The sequence below is a fragment of the Eurosta solidaginis genome, chromosome 1 (assembly GCF_040869045.1).
Source record: "Eurosta solidaginis isolate ZX-2024a chromosome 1, ASM4086904v1, whole genome shotgun sequence".
Classification (NCBI taxonomy): domain Eukaryota; kingdom Metazoa; phylum Arthropoda; class Insecta; order Diptera; family Tephritidae; genus Eurosta; species Eurosta solidaginis.
In genome coordinates this window covers 32,225,748-32,243,929 of record NC_090319.1, presented here as the reverse complement: position 1 = coordinate 32,243,929, position 18,182 = coordinate 32,225,748, and the positions used below count along the sequence as shown (strand labels likewise).

Sequence of the window (18,182 nt, the reverse complement as noted above, 5' to 3'; positions counted from 1 at the left end):
ATAATAATCTGCTAGACACACCTTTACGCAAAATCGATCAACTTTAAGCATCCATGCCAAACCCAAAAGTTTTGATGGTTTGACTGGTCTCATTGTCAAAGTCTACATCAACTTCCTGGTCCTCCACAACAATATTTTGCATTTATTGTGAAACATTCGAGTACACTTTTGTAGGTTGAGGCCATGTTTCCTTAAAATGTGTATTAATTGCTGTTGAATTTCAATTGTTGTGTTTAAGTTGTCTGAGCCACCAATTCCGTCATCCACATAAAAGTTGTCCTGTAGAAACTGGGCCCCCAGCGGATATTGTAACATATTTTTTTATTGCAATTTTTTGTTAGCACTTCGTCGCGTCCTGCTAAAGACGTTTAGCAGACTGCATTGTAAACAGCAGTTTGCCTAAGCAGAACTGGCAGGATCGCCATGTAATGTTTGCGGATAAGAGAAAATCGAAATCTAGGTTGCAGTGCCCAGTTAGCGGCACCAGATAGGATTTACTGCCAATAGAAACGGCAGCAGGTTGAATTCTCCTCTTTATTCAAAAGTTGTTTTCTTTTATACAAAATTTCTATGAGCTAAAATACTTACACTAATATTTGCAAACTAAGTATAACGCACATATACATTCAATTCAGTTCCCTGGGAACTGCATTCTAAGCATAATTAAAATTGGCTGTGGAATGTGCAACGCAAGCATAAATGAATCATGTTAATAATTTGTCTACAGGTAAAGGCTTGTCGCGAGCAAGCTCTAGACAGTGTCATACCAAGGCTCAGGTTACCATATGATGCACGGTGTACAAAATATATGTTTGTACAAATGTGTCAATAGAATCTAATGCCGTACCAAAGCGAGCCAAAATATACGTATGTACAATTGTATGAATATGTATGTAAGAGTCAATATATTTTAAAACATTCCAAAACGGGTTGAAAGATATGTTTGTACAAATGAATGAATAACTTAATGAGTGAATGCTACAATATGAGATATTTCTGCATACATATGTACATGTGTGTATATTTTATTTTGAAACATTTTAAATTTAAATTCTTGCGTCTACACATATGTACCATGTACGTATACGAGCAGCGGAGAATCAATGCATAAACACATGCATATATCTGAGATACTCCTGAAAGTATGCAATGAGAGAAGCTATAAAATCGTGCAATTGTAGTTACAGCTGAGAAATTTGAGAGCTGATGGCAACTAGTAGATTCTGGAAATGGAAGCGCCTAGAAGATGCGAACGTTGAAATCAGAGAGTATAAAAGGCAGCAAATGTAGAGGCGATGGAATTCAGTTTGATTTGAGCTATCAAGCAGTTATTGATTAAGCACGCAATCTGTCGGGCAATAGTAGAGTTTTCATTTGAGCTATCAATCAGTTTGGTTATTAAGCCATCTAGTTGCAAAGTATAAGTGTTATTGTGAAGTACTTTAATAAAGACCATTTTTCCATTATTCAATATTGGAGTCATTTATTCAACAGTTTAGTGATTCGAAATTAGCAGAGGGGCAAATAAGAGGATTTGCAAGTAAATTCGTTACAATAGGTGTCAGAAGTGGGATTGTTGAATAAATTCCAGAGGACAACAAGGACATGGCAAAGTTCAGTGAATTGAAGATCCAGCAACTAAAGAAGGAGTTGGAGAGCCGTGCATTGAATACAAGCGGCGTTAAACTCGAACTTCAGGCACGGCTATGAGAGGCAATAGAAGCAGAAGAAATTGATGTGGACGAGTATGTCTTTTATCCTGATGGGGACGAGACAACAAGAAATATTTAAGAGAAAAATGAAACACCGTAGACAATGGCGAACACAGACCTGAACATGATATTGGCTGCAATATCGGCACAAATGTCCGAAATGTCATCACAAATATCTAACAACATGTCATCACAATTGGAATCGCAGAAGACATATATGGCATCCCAACTGGAATCACAGGAGGCACGTATTTCAGAAATGACGTCGCAAGTGTCATCTCAACTGGAAGACCAAAAGACATATATGGCATCTCAATTGGAAGCGCAAGAGGCACGTATATCTGAAATGTCGGCAGAAATTTTGGAACAGGTATCATCAAAACTGGAAGCGCAGGATGCAAAAATGGCTCAATTTCAGGCAGAAGTAGATGATTTAAAAGGTCGTATGGAGCAGTTACAACTAAATCGGCCAGCTGTTTCAGCAAGCAATCCAAAGGTAAAAACACCATCCTTTGACGGGTCTGTTCCTTTCCAGGTCTTTAAGCTACAGTTTGAGAAGACCGCAACAGTGAACAACTGGAATGCTGAAGATAAAGTTGCTGCACTCTTCGTAGCATTGAAAGGACCAGCTGCCGAAATCTTACAGACTATTCCAGAGTACGAACGGAACAGCTATGAAGCATTGATGGCCGCTTTTGAGAGACCTTATGGAAGCGAGCATAGAAAACACATATTCCAAATTGAGTTGCAAAACCGTCATCAAAGAGCGAATGAGACTTTGCAGGAGTTTGCCTCGGAAGTTGAAAGGTTGGCACATTTGGCAAATGCGGACGCACCCGTGGAGTACACCGAGAGGGTAAAAATCCAGAGTTTTATGAATGGCATACGGGACGTAGGAACGAAGCCAGCGACATATGCAAACCCAAAATCACATTCGCAGAAACGGTATCCCATGCACTGACTCAAGAAACAGCATTGCTTCTGTGTAAGCCAGTTTTCAAATCACGCCGTGTGGAGGTAGAAAGGCCAGAGTGGGTATACGCAATATTGGAGGCGCTGAAAGGATCGCAAAAGCGGAGTGAAAAAGTTATCAAATGTTTCAAATGCGGGAAGCCCGGTCACATTGCACGTTATTGCGATCTTGGTGCTGGTAGTTCCAACTTGGGTGGCCGTATACGCAAAGCTGGAGGAGATGAGCAAGAGCGTGCCAGATGGAAAAATCGAGAGCTAGCTCCAGCTATTGAATGTCCTGTGATATCTGTGTCGCAAATTGGAAGGAAATCAAACAGTCTTACCGTCAGAGGGAATGTGGATGGCGAGGAGCGTGTACTGACTGTAGATACGGGCGCATCTCATTCCTTGATTCGATCTGATTTAGTCAACAGGAGAGTAAAACCGTTACCTGGAGCAAGGTTGCGTACGGTCATAGGCGAGTATAACCAAGTCCAGGGAGAAGTGATATGTAAAGTCCTAATTGGGAAGGTCATGGTTCTAGACAAATTCGTTGTGGCGGAGATCGTTGATGAAGTCATATTGGGAGTGGACTGCTTAGTTGACCATGACATCAGGACCGATATGCCAAGAAAGATTATGCGCTATGAGAACCAGGATGTGCCACTTAACTTCAGTTTGGAAGAAGGGTTCAGCAGTAATCGAGTGCGGGTGAAAGAGATTCGACAAAAACCGCAAAAGTCAAAGGCAGCAGATCGGGCAAGAGTTGATGGAACGAATGGACCAAACAAATCAAAACCGAAGGTACCTGCGAGAGAAAGACCGGCATCGACAAACCCTAATGGACGCACTAAAATGACTGAAAGAATTTTTCAGAAAGAAACCAAGGGTGGTTTCAAGCCAGCGCGCACTACTGTTGTGAAACGTCCAGACGATAATGATGATGCAAAGTCAATCCGTCAAGTGCAAGCTCTGCGAAGAAGTTCATTGGCCAAACAACAGAGTGCGAGGGAACGATCAAGAATAATGAGTAGTAAGATGAAACGCAGGTACAATGAGAACAAAAATTCGGAAGGTTTCTTGGAGGGAGATTTGGTACTGTTAAACAACCCTCACCGGCGGAAAGATCTTCCAGCCAAATTTCGGTGCAGTTGGGAAGGCCCGTACAAAGTTGTGAAGAAGATCAGTGATACCATCTACCGCATACAAACCACTGGGAAACCACGGATTAGAAGAGTCGTACATTTGGAGATGCTAGCGGCGTTTAGATCGGGAGATTTGTCTAATCGGGACGATCAGACTTAGGTGGAGGGCAGTGTTACGAATATTAGCAAAACTAAGGGGTGCTGCTATCTCTAAGTCGATGCTAAACAGTGATATCATGCACATCCATAGATCAATCATTATGTATCTACATAAACGAAACAATAATTGCGTCTACACATATGTACCATGTACGTATACGAGCAGCGGAGAATCAGTGCATAAACACATGCATATATCTGAGATACTCCTGAAAGTATGCAATGAGAGAAGCTATAAAATCGTGCAATTGTAGTTACAGCTGAGAAATTTTAGAGCTGATGGCAACTAGTAGATTCTGGAAATAGAAGCGCCTAGAAGATGCGAACGTTGAAATCAGAGAGTATAAAAGGCAGCAAATGTAGAGGCGCTGGAATTCAGTTTGATTTGAGCTATCAAGCAGTTATTGATTAAGCACGCTATCTGTCGGGCAATAGTAGAGTTTTCATTTGAGCTATCAATCAGTTTGGTTATTAAGCCACCTAGTTGCAAAGTATAAGTGTTATTGTGAAGTACTTTAATAAAGGCCATTTTTCCATTATTCAATATTGGAGTCATTTTTTCAACAGTTTAGTGATTCGAACTTAGCAGAGGGGCAAATAAGAGGATTTGCAAGTAAATTCGTTACAATATAAATAAATAAATAATAAAGTAAAACGATAGTTAAAAATCCTGATGGTCAAAAAGGGGTAAATTTTCTATGGCTGTGTCAAGAAAACAATGCATGTATGTACATACATATGTACAGCGTATTACGTACGACGCTGTGGCGCCTCGTTTTAGTAAACAATAAAAAATATTATCGAAAATAAAGATGTTGCAGGCGCAAACTTCGGTGGAAAGCAGGGGAGCGTAACAAAATTCGAGTAGGTCACTTTCACCACACCAAAAACTTTTAACATAATTTAACCACAGAAATACACTGATTGGAGTTTTAGAGAGTAAAAGTTAAAATTCTGAACACATTAGCTGAATAAAAAGTGTACAAATAATTGTTAAATAACAAATACAGACAGTGGTAGTTTAACAAATTCTGCTGTGGTAAGTGGTGAATGTGACCTACTAGAATTTTGTGAAGCTTGCTTCACACGAATTTTCGTCCCTGCAACATCTTTATTTTCGATAATCTTTGACAATAATCATAGCAAAACGCAAAATATCAATCGCTTGCAGTTTACAAAATGCGTCGATTTTCATATTTCACGACTGCTGCTTTTTGCGACTGGTACTTTTTGTGACTTTTAAAAACAACACTATTGATTTTACAGCAGGCATCGGCAAATTGGAAATGCAGATGTGTTAGTGAGAGCGCGATAATCGCGCATATCACTTGATGCATCGGTTTGCTTAGTTCATTCGCTTATTAGCAACACTGATGACATGATACGAAACTTGTATTCTCTCTCAATTCGTTTCCAGGAATGGGTCTTGAAGTTCATTCGATTGTAAACAAAAGTTCGTTCGTTTCCAAGAATGGGTCTTGAACATCAGATGGCTATAGAGTTGCCTAAACTACCCAAAAAAAAAAAACTCCAAGAAATCCGTTCGGTTTCATTATTTTCAAAAAATCAGCAAGTAAGGTGATAAAAACTTATTAAAATTTATAAAAAAGGCAAAGTTTTGTAGAAATATTTAGTGGTAGATAAGTGAAAAAATATGAAATAATATATTTCGATTGCGTTGCTTTGTTTTGTTGCGCTGGCACCGCCATAAGATAACAATGAACGGCTAGCCCCTTTTTCACTTTGATGCGACCAAAATGTTTATTTACATACATATGTATATCCACATACAATAAAAAACGCAAAAAATGTATAAGAAATTACGAAATTAGATCACTTGGTGAAGTATCTGACTTGTCGTCCGCAAAAGGCTGTTAATTATACATGTTGAGTTAACCTATACGTATACCTACAATTTATCTCAGCTGTCAAAAGTGGAATGTTGCAACGCTCCACAAAAACCTGGCCTTCATGCATCCATTTACATTAATGCGAAGACTAAGAAGCTGACTTTCTCCAATCGAAAGCTGCTATCAAAACCCGTTTCGTGTGCAGCCCTTCGATGAAAGGTGTTGTCACTGATAAATTTTCCACTGGTGAAAAATAGTTATTTTTTCTTCGGATTTGTAATCCTGACAAAAATTCGAGTTTTTTGATATCCCATTTGACAATCTTGAGTAAGTTTTCAGTGAAAATTATAAATTAAACCTTTACCATGTAAAATACCCCAGAGTTATTCTTAAATGCCCAAATTTGATTTTGAGTATGATGGTATCTATGGCCAATATTATAAAAAATGCACATTTTCACGCGCTCTATGAGAGCGAGAAGTTTCATATCATGTCATCTGTGATTAGCAAGCAACAAGATGAGATCGTTTATTATATTTTTAATGCGCACAATGGGAAGCAAAAGGTTTATATAATTAAATACATTGTATTTGCGCAAAAAGGTTGGTCAACATTAAATATTTTTTGCTTGTGCGTATTGAAAAAATTAACAAACGATCTTTGCTTCCTAATAACATTCGTCAACATTGCGGGCGACGCACACAATCGATGTTGCTGCGCCAAATGCTCAGTGACCAGTGTTGCCAGGTGATGACAAAACAAGAAGCTAGATTGGCAAAAAAAAAGGTTAGAAAAAGCTAAATTTAGAAGAAAAAAAAGAAGCTAAAAAACGGCCAGAAATTTTTTTGGTTAATTCATAAAATTTTTTTTTTTATATTTTAGTTTACACATTTGTAAATAAAAACTTATAAACATAACTTAAACATAACTTCTTGTTTCAAAACATATCAGGCACATTTTCCTTGACTAGCACATGGAATTACTTTAAATGATTGCATATGTGTATATACATAAAAAAATATTACAAACTAATTATTTATATAAAATATTCCCCGTCTGAAGAATCAAAAGAGCTTAAGTCTGCGTATAAAGTTTGGCTATTTACCATAAATATGAGATCATCGGTAATTTCAAAATCCTTACAACATCTAGATAGGCGTTTTAACGAGCATCTAATATTTAGCAGCGCATTAAGCATTTTAATTTTTAGCTTGTTCCTTAATTTAGTTTTCAGAATTTTGATGCCACTAAAAATTCTTTCAACCTCCGCGCTACTGAGTGCTAATACTAAAAAACTAAATATGATTTCGACAAGTTCTAAAAAAGGGGGTTCGTTTAATGCAGTTTTATGTTCTCGGACTTCCGACCAAAATTCCATGGTGGAGTGTACATTTTTCCATTGTATTGTTATAAGTTTTCGCCACTGCAGCTCTATTAATGCTATTTGACTTGAAGAATAACTATACTTCTCTTTTTCAAAGTAAGAATATACATCTGCCTTTGAAACTTTCAACGAATTTTCAGCAGAAAAAGAATTAATCTTTTGTAGAGAACTCATATATTAGGTATTAGGTGTTCACGGAACTATTGAAATTATTTTATTTTAGAAATTATTAAAACTAAATTCGGAGTAAAAAAAGGCTAGAAAAAAGTCACGAAGCTAAACCCAAAATTTCGAGGCTAAAGGCAAAAAAAGGCTAAATTTAGCCTCGAAAAGGCTAACCTGGCAAAACTGCCAAATACATAAAATTGGATCTCTATCATAAACAGCGGTGGGCACCAGTGTTACCAGGTGATGCAAAAAAACGAAGCTAGATTGGCAAAAAAAAAGGTTAGAAAAGGCTAAATTTAGTAAAAAAAAGAAGCTAAAAAAAGGCCAGAAATTTTTTGGTTAATTCATTAAATTTTTTTTATATTTTAGTTTACACATTTGTAAATAAAAACTTATAAACATAACTTAAGCATAACTTCCTGTTTCAAAACATATCAGGCACATTTTCCTTGACTAGCACATGGAATTACTTTAAATGATTGCATATGTGTATATACATAAAAAAATATTACAAACTAGTTATTTATATAAAATATTCCCCGCCCGAAGAATCAGAAGAGCTTAAGTCTGGGTATAAAGTTTGGCTATTTACCATAGATATGAGATCATCGGTAATTTCAAAGTCATTACAACATTTAGATAAGCGTTTTAACGAGCATTTAATATTAAGCAGCGCATTAAGCATTTTAATTTTTAGTTTGTTCCTTAATTTAGTTTTCAGACTTTTCATGCCACTAAAAATTCTTTCAACTTCCGCGTTACTGAGTGTTAATACCAAAAAATTAAATATAAATCGACAAGTTCTAAAAAAGGAGGTTCGTTTAATGCATTTTTATGTTCTCGGACTTCCGACCAAAATTCCATGGTGTAGTGTACATTTTTCCATTGTATAGTTATAAGTTTTCGCCACTGCAGCTCTATTAATGCTATTTGACTTGAAGAATAACTATACTTCTCTTTTTCAAAGTAAGAGAATACATCTGGCTTTGAAATTTTCAACGAATTTTCAGCAGAAAAAGAATTAATCTTTTGTAGAGAACTCATATTATTAGGTATTAGGTGTTCACAGGAACTATTGAAATTATTTTATTTTAGAAATTTTTAAAAATACATTCGGAGTAAAAAAGGCTAGAAAAAAGTCACGAAGCTAAACCCAAAATTTCGAGGCTAAAGGCAAAAAAAAAGGCTAAATCTAGCCTCGAAAAGGCTAACCTGGCAACACTGTCAGTGACTACTAAGCTAAAGAGAATAAGAATACGTGTGAATTGAGTGTGCACAATTGTGCCACTAAATGCCGATGCCTGTTTTACAGCGACTGTGGCCACTGAGGAAAGCTGCAGTAATATCAAATATTATCGAAAATAAAGATGTTGCAGGGACGAAAAATCGTGTGAAGCAAGCTTCATAAAACTTCTAGTAGGTCACATTCACCACTTACCACCACAGCAGAATTTGTTAACTACCACTGTCTGTATTTGTTATTTAATAATTATTTGTAATAGGTAATGTGTTCTCTAAAACTCCAATCAATCTATTTCTGTGCTTAAATTATGTTAAAAATTGTGTTAAAGTTTTTGGTGTGGTGAAAGTGACCTACTAGAATTTTGTTACGCTCCGCTGCTTTCCACCGAAGTTTGCACCTGCAACATCTTTATTTTCGATAATCTTTGGTAATATCAATAATGAAATATACGAAGTCGCGACTGTTTACGGCATTTCATTTCTTTCCCTTTTCGTTTTTTGCTTGTGCTAGAACTGAGACTGTTGTTTTTCTCAAAACCGCAAGCACAAGCAAGTGTTCGTATTAATAAGTCGACGAACAGTAAAGTCTATGAAAATCGAAATTTTGGTGACATTTACTATTCCGACTGCAGTTTTTTAAACACTGATATGTATTTATATAGTGACAGACATACGTAATTACAAAGCAGATATTGACATGTGTTGTCAAGCATACAGACACTTGTTAACAAAAAATAAACAGTTTAATACTCATCATTAGACAGACAGTACGGATGTAAAATAAATGTACATATGTATCAAGTTTTTGATAAATTTTTGGATTTATTGTTTTTACATTATATGTTATGTTTGTTGACAGTTCGCCCTGAAGACGATTACCGATGTGTAATTGAAATATATTGGCGTAAAATATAAACACTGTGTTTTTTAAACGGTTTTATTTAGGTTGACTTGACAGGCTGGCTGGTTGGCTGGCACGAATTTTGTAATTGAAATTTAACTTCCCGATAAGCTACAAGCTTGAAACTTGGAATATAGTTCAGAACCCAATGACAATGCAATAATAAGAAACAAATCGTCGATAGGTGGCACAAGGATCGAGATATTCAAAAAAATCGTATTTGTGGTCCGATTTGGCTCATACTTGGAACAAATATTACACCTCTCTGAAGTTGGCAAGACAACTTTTACGTGGAAAAAAATTACCTATTGGGAAAATTGTCGTGAATTTGCCGTAATTTATCCGTGAAACAAAAAAATTTGCCGTGGCCATATTTTAGAAAATACAGGGTGGCACGCCAACTTCAAGTGAAGTTAGCGTGCCACCCTCAGAAACCACCTTAGAGGCCAGCTAGGAAAATAATTCTTGCACACGAATTTGCCGTAAATTTGCCGTAGATAAGTGGCATATTTTATAAATTCGAAAAAAAAAATTTCAAATTTTTTTTATGGTGCACCGCCAACTTCACGTGAAGTTAGCGTGCCACCCTGTATTTTCTAAAACGTGGCCGCAGCAAATTTTTTTGTTTCACGGATAATTCACGGCAAATTCACGTGCAAGAATTATTTTCCTAACTGGTGTCTAAGGTTGTTTTCGAAAAGTGGCACGCTGACTTCACGTGAAGTTGGCGGTTCAACATAAAAAAAATTTAAAATTTTTTTTTTCGAAGTTATAAAATATGCCACTTATCTACGGCAAATTTACGGCAAATTCGTGTGCAAGAATTATTTTTCTAGCTGGCCTCTAAGGTGGTTTGCTGAGGGTGGCACGCTAACTTCACGTGAAGTTGGCGTGCCACCCTGTATATTCTAAAACATGGCCGCGCCAAATTTTTTTGTTTCACGGATAATTCACGGCAAATTTACGGCAAATTCACGTGCAAGAATTATTTTCCTAACTGGTGTCTGAGGTGGTTTTCGAAAAGTGGCACGCTAACTTCACGTGAAGTTGGCGGTGCACTATAAAAAAAAGTAAAATTTTATTTTTTCGAAATTATATAATATGCCAATTACCTACGGCAAATTTACGGCAAATTCGTGTGCAAGAATTATTTTCCTAGCTGGTCTCTAAGGTGGTTTTCTGAGGGTGGCACGCTAACTTCACGTGAAGTTGGCGTGCCACCCTGTATTTTCTAAAATATGGCCACGGCAAATTTTTTTGTTTCACGGATAAATTACGGCAAATTCACGGCAATTTTCCCAATAGGTAATTTTTTTCCACGTAAAAGTTGTCTTGCCAACTTCAGAGACGTAAATATTACATACAGTCCGGTAGAAGTGACATCAAAATATTTGGAGTTCGAGGAAGGACAAGCCATACGTGGCACACAGAGTAAAGTCTTTGGAAGGATTATGTATTGAGAACTTAGATTGTAACAAATTGTAACAAATTGTCAGGAAAGAGACCTTGTAATAATGAGTCACAAAATGAACTAAATAGAATGAGAAATAATAGGCAATTAAATAAAGACTAAAAACTTGAAAATAAAATAATAAAAAAAAATTTTTTTAAACGGTTTTATTGAAAACAATACTTACATGAAGTAATAATAATACTAAAAGCTAGAATTAGGTAGGTCCTAGTCATCACACTTCTCATCAATCTAGGGCGTTGATCAAACAATTAAATAAAAGCATTGAGCACGTGAAATTTCTAAAAATGTGAGGCGTAGCATAACCTGATTAAGGTTCAGTTGGTCTTAAATATGACTATCAATAGAAATTTGACGCGTCCAACGCTTTTATTTAATTGTCTGATCAACGCCCTAGATTGATGAGGAGTGTGATGACTAGTACCTAGGACCTACCTAATTATTTTCCAGCTTTTAGTATTATTACTACTTCTCTTATTCCACAAAGTTCCATTCACCCATCTCTCACCCCCGTAGGGATGAAGTCTTCCCCGTCGTACTTCAGAATAATGCAGCTTAACACTAACGGGTTAACTGAGGACATTTCGGAGATAGCTGCGATACAAGAGACAAAACTTACCCGCAAAATCTACTCTGTAGACCTGCTCCGGCTACAACGTCAGGAGAAAAGATCGTCTCACTCTGTGCAATATGTGATCTTGATATCGGAACAGGGGTAGTGTCCTCGAGCGTCAAGGAATATATGTATGTTCGGCCAGGTGATGCGAATCACAATGAAAAAAGGAACTTCACGAAAATGAAGTCTACATAACCCAAACTAATATGGAGGCAGAATGTTGTGTTGTTAGTGTAAAAATGAGATTAACTGAAATAAGCAAGAAAACAAATACAAGAAGTATAGCCTAGTAGTTAAGGCTACTGCAGATACACCCTGTGGTTCGCGGTTCGAATATCGGTGAAACCTTTGATAACATTACGAAATTGCCTGATAATGATTACATGGCGGTTTTCGAAGTGTTACCATCGCAATATGCCAGTTTCTTTCTTTTCCTTTCTCTTCGTGCAACCTCTCTTTTTTGATTTGCCTAAACTTTTGTACATAAAAATTTTGCGGTTCTTTCAATATTTCTTGGGAGTGAGATCGAGAATCGGAACACTTTAGAAAATAAGGGCCATCTTAATCTCGCTCCCTACCTCATCTAGAGGAACTGATTGCATTTTATAAGGGAGGTAAGCTAAGTTTAAAGTGTCTGGTTTCTAGATTATTGGGAAGCTACATAAAGATTTCTCAAGATTCCAAACATCGTAGGCATTTTTAAATTATCTCGGCCAGTACGTTCCCTTAAGGATTTTCTAAAGTTCTCTTAACACATTCGGCTTCAATTAATTTCAGTGGTAGTTGCGAGAGAATCAATTATTTTTTCCATACAAAAATTAAGAGCGGTAATTCCCGCTTTTTTCCACTGAATAGTTTTTTTCAATTTGCTGGACTAATGCCATGCATTCCCGCTATGACCATATGAACTTTCTTCGCACTTTGCGCGGGAATTGCCGCAATTTGTTTTATTGAAGGCTCTTCTAAGCAAAAAATATATGACTGGTATGTTTAAACTTTGAACGGGGATTACCCATATTAGAATTAGTTGAATTGTGGTTTTCTTGTTATCGACAGTAGTCTAACACTTTACCAACACTACCAATGTACAGTGCTAAAAAGTAAACCGTTTTTGGCGGTTGAAAGATTCGATTCAAAATGTGCGGTAATCCCCGTCATTGCTTTACTGAGGGGCACTTGAATGACGGGAATTCCCGCAATTAAGCCGAATGTGTTAATATCAAGATCCCTGCCCCATGTAGTAGATTTTTTTTATCCTAAATCTTTCGTTTTCATATGACTCCAAGCTAAGTCACAAGTTTCAGGTGTATGGGTTATTGGGAAGTTTCTTAAAACTCGACCGCAAAACTTCCAAATATGGACGTGTTTTTATACACGGCGTGTATACATATGTACATAAGAGTCAGTCAGCCACACAAATCGATCAGTAAAAACCGCCCTCAGTTCTGAATGAACACACAGGGGATAGAAATGAAATGCTGAAGAAGCGTTTTCTGTTGAATACCCAAAAACCTTGGCATCCCAACAAACATCTGATTGAAGAGGCCACACCTCCCAGGGGCTTAAGAGGTCATCTCCGTAAACATTATGAGGAAATGTGGCACCTGAGAACACAGCCGTATAAAACAAAAAAGCACAAACAGGTCCTCAGTGATATCCGGAAACAGGCATGGGACCTCTATGCCAGGAATTTCCCGGCGAATCCAGTTCTTAAAGAAAAATACCCAGAACTCGCAGAAGAGGAACGCACACTTCCTAGGGAAACGCGTGTCACTCTAGCTCAACTTCGATCTGGGTACTGTAACAGGTTAAACTCTTACCTATCCAGAATCAACCCCGACATACAAAATGTAAGTATGTCCTGCTTGCAATGTTTCCCCACATGACACCAACCATATTTTCAATTGCAATGTGGAACCGACGCCTCTAACACCCCTCATGGAGTCCACCCCTGTTGAAACTACAAGCTTCCTTGGACTTCCGTTAGAGGATATTGATGACAATTTGTGATCGGTCGCGCCTATTGGATGGGGCGAAGTACTGCTGCAACAACAAAAAGAACAATGAGCACACAGCACAAGCACATACACATACATACAGTTATGTTCATATTAATAGCAGTGCTTTCTTAGAATCCCAATAAAGTGGATTTATCTAAAGTAAATCAAACCAAATTTAAAAACGTTTGCGTATGTAATAACGCAATAAGGCTAATTATATTAAGAGCAAAAAATATTTTTTCTACATCACGCCAAGTTGTTGTAAATTTGAAAAGATTACACAAGTGTCAGAAAAGAATGTTCATAAAATTAGCAGTTTGAAAAGATTTTTATTAAAAAGTCACTATAACTAAAGATATATAGTGAATTAACTCAAAAAACACAAATAGTTGACTATTATTTCGTTGTATAACCCCCATTTCGGATGATGGTGGCACATCTACGAGGCATGGAGTCCACTAAGCGCTTACATCGGTCCATTGGTATATTAGCCCAAGCTTATTGCACTACTTCGCACAATAACTTTGCATTGAACGGTTTTTCATCAACGGCGTTCTTTATATCCCCCCATAAGTTTTCAATGAGGTTCAAGTCCGGAGATTGAGCTGGCCACTCCATTACTGCAATTTTGTTCTCCCGAAAGAAATCCTTTGCTCGCTTGCTTGTATGTTTTGGGTCGTTATCCTGTTGGAAACCCCATTTTAGGATCATTTCGTCTTCTACATACGACATCATAACATCTTGAAGGATTTCCACATATTTGTGCTGATCCATGATACCATCAATTTTATATATTGGACCCACACCATGGTATGAAAAACAGCCCCAAACCATTATTTTTGCTCCTCGCATGTTTTACTGTTTTTATTGTAAACTGAGGCCGATTACCTGTATTTTGTGGTATTCTTAGATACATGCCATCTGTCCATAAAATATTTCGCCATTTTGAAACCGGCCAGCTTACATATGGTTTCTAGCAAATTGTAGTCTGTTTTTCAAGTGGCTTTTGGTCAAAAGTGGTACCTTCCGAGGGCTGTGGGTCCATAATTTCGCTTCCAATAACCGTCTGCGTCTGCCGTATGTAGAAGAGGAAATCCTAAAATAGGTTTTCCAACAGGATAACGACCCAAAACATACGAGCAAGCGAGCAAAGGATTTCTTTCGGGAGAACAAAATTGCAGTAATGGAGTGGCCAGCTCAATCCCCGGACTTGAACCCCATTGAAAACTTATGGGGGGATATAAAGAACGCCGTTGATGAAAAAAACCGTCCAATGCAAAGTTATTGTGCGAAATAGTGATCAACTTGGGCTAATATACCAGTGGACCGATGTAAGCGCTTAGTGGACTCCATGCCTCGTAGATGTGCCGCCGTCATCCGAAATGGGAGTTATACAACGAAATAATAGTCAACTATTTGTGTTTTTTGAGTTAATTCACTATATATCTTTAGTTATAGTGACTTTTTAATAAAAATCTTTTCAAACTGCTATTTTTATGAACATTCTTTTCTGACACTTGTGTAATCTTTTTCAAATTTACAACAACTTGGCGTGATGTAGAAAATATTTTTGGTTCTTAATATAATTAGCCTTATTGCGTTATTACATAACGCAAACGTTTTTAAATTTGGTTTGATTTACTTTAGATAAATCCACTTTATTGGGGTTCTCAGAAAGCACTGCTATTAATATGAACATAACTGTATGTACATATAAACAAACATCGATTTTGACAACAAAACACTGTCGGAAAATCAACACGCTACACTTAATTTTTAAAGCCGTGTGCTCTTTATTAAGATTCGATATAGAATGAATTAATTCTAAAATCATAATTAACTCTAACCTAACCTAACTGTTTGCGCTTGGCCGCTGATTTTAGCCGATGTTGTTTTAGTGGGCATGAGCAAAGGAGATTTTCTGAAAGCTACTGAATCTTGCACTTCTGTAAAGCTACGACCATACGAAACCTAAATCGAAATTTAAATTCAATCCCCACGATTTTGGGGAGTGTTATCGATGTTGATGGATATAGATCCGGTACGTTCCGGTAAGAATCACCAATAAAGTACTAGCCCGACCATCTCGGGAACCATTTAATATGCCCACATTGAACCTTCTAGGCCATTCTCCCCTCCCTAATCCCCTAGTTCCATGAAGAACTTGGGGTTAGGTTGACAATTGGGTTTCGAAACCTGTGAATTACGCCTAGCACTCCCCTGGAATTTTCATAGCGTTTGAGGTAGTATTAAACAAACTTATTCCGAATATTCCAAATTAACGGGTAATCCGGAACGATTCCGTAAATTCCTTAAAAGAAAGGCGCTTTTCGAAGTTCAAAACAAATAGGTAAATAAACTGCCTGTATAGCAAGACCGCCCATGTCAAAGTTTAAGCCTCATTATCAGAGGACAACTTGAATCGTGAACGTGTGTTGTTGAGATGGGCAGAGCATCCTTGGGCCTGTCTTAATGATAGCTTCTGTCCTCCCAACATGAAGTGACAAATATTTCTGAAATGTATATTACTGATTAAAAAACCAAATTATTACGGACTTTGTGACTGGGTTGTGCCATTTAAAAACCAAATTGCTATTGATTTTGTGCCTGGCGTGGTGCCAATTAAAAACCAAAAATTAACTTTTTATGTAAAATAACGGAGTTTAAATATTATTGAATAACGGAGCTTCTGTGTATAACGGAGGAACATTGAGATTTAAGAAGCGGCGTAGTGCCAATTAAAAACCAATTTTTTTTTATATACCTAACCGGACAGTGAAAAAACGTGGCGACAAGCCATATATTGATACAACACATAATTATATAAAAGAAAATTCTCGAAATGAGATTTAAAAACTGGCGTGGTGCCATTTAAAAACCAAAATAGTTTCATATACATTTTGATCTGGCATTATCGGTTTAGTCGACGCCAATCACACTCAACACATGTTGAGTAATCCCACAAAAAAAGTTTAAGCCTGAATTTAAAGTACCATTTGTATATTCTTTTGCGAGATCGTGTCGACTGCTGAGTGGACTATCACCATATATCAGCTGCCAGTTCGAACTCGCTCTTTCTCAAATAATTTTTTAAAAACTTCCCATCTCAAGATTTGTGTCAGAAGGGTCCAATCTCAGAAATAGTTTGAAGAACGCCCTATTTCAAATTTTTTTTAAACGGTCTATCTCATGTCAATATGTATTGAATTTTTGCTCAGATAGGAAGGTTTTAAAAAATAGTCTAAAAAAGCAATATCACCCTTCATCATTTCACGAAGTATTGAGTTAACAATCGTGTTATACGATCCGTGATCGAGATCAAACCCCAATAGCTCTAAGAGGTTAGTAGGACAAGGTATATATGTGAACTGTTGTTGTTATTTTAGCAGTGAAATTAAATGGAGTTACACTGAAATTGCAGCCCTTTGGTCGGGAAAAAATCCTGAGTCGCTCCGGTACATAGAATCGGAAATTGTTTTTCGATACGTGATCGTATCACGGATGAAAAACCAATTTCACGCAAATGATCGTGTTATACGATACGTGATCGAAATCCATTTTTTAAATTACAATAACTCTGAAATGGTGAATCATTTGAATGACATATGTATGTTTAGAAGTGGCCTTACCTACTCTTTATTATAATTTTCATAAATAATTTCACAGATTCATGTTTATCATATGTTCTTGTTGTTGTTGTTGTAGTGATAAGGTTGCTCCCCGAAGGCTTTGGGGAGTGTTATCTATGTGGTGGTCCTTTGCCGGATACAGATCCGGTACGCTCCGATAACACAGCACCATTAAGGTGCTAGCCCGACCATCTCGGGAACGATTTATATGGCCATATTAAACCTTCAGGCCATCCCTCCCTCCCCACCCCCAAGTTCCATGAGGAGCTTGGGGTCGCCAGAGCCTCGTCTGTTAGTGAAACAGGATTCACCGCTGATAGGTGATACTGACAATTGGGGTTGGAGAAGCTGTATATTGTGCTGGCAACCTTAAGGGTTGCGCTACACAGCCCCTTGAATCTGGTATTTTAGTCGCCTCTTACGACAGGCATACATACCGAGGGTATATTCCGACCCCTCGGGGGGAGTGTATATCGTGCTATACGATCACGAATGAAAACCCCGGTCCCGTATCGTATTTTACGATCACGTATCGAAAACAATTTTCGCTCAATCAATAAATATGAAACCGTCGAAACTATAAAAATTATTATAAATAACGGATCTTAAGTGAACGCCTAGCATAAATATGTCACTAATCCAAACTCCCAAGGCATCCGGTTCTATGTACCGGAGCGACTCGGGATTCTTCCCGACCAAAGGGCTGCAATTTCAGTGTAACTCCATTTAATTTGTTGCGTCCTTGGTCGTACCTAATGGATACGGCGAAGCACTGCTACAACAACAACAACCATTTGTTTCGAGGTTTAAAAAATGCATTTCGATCACGAATCTTAAAACAGTTTCACTCAAATGATAAATATGAATCTGTCAAACTTTTTTATAAAAATGATAATAAATTTGTGAATCTAATAAGAACTTGCAGTCTATATTACACCTCAACCCTAATCAATA

General features: G+C 37.3%; 1 protein-coding gene across 2 annotated transcripts in view; it reads left to right on the top strand.

Annotated features, from left to right (window-relative positions):
- Nucleotides 1-18,182, top strand: part of LOC137251000 (microtubule-associated protein futsch) — a 106,816-nt gene that overhangs the window by 40,246 nt on the left and 48,388 nt on the right. The window lies entirely within an intron of this gene.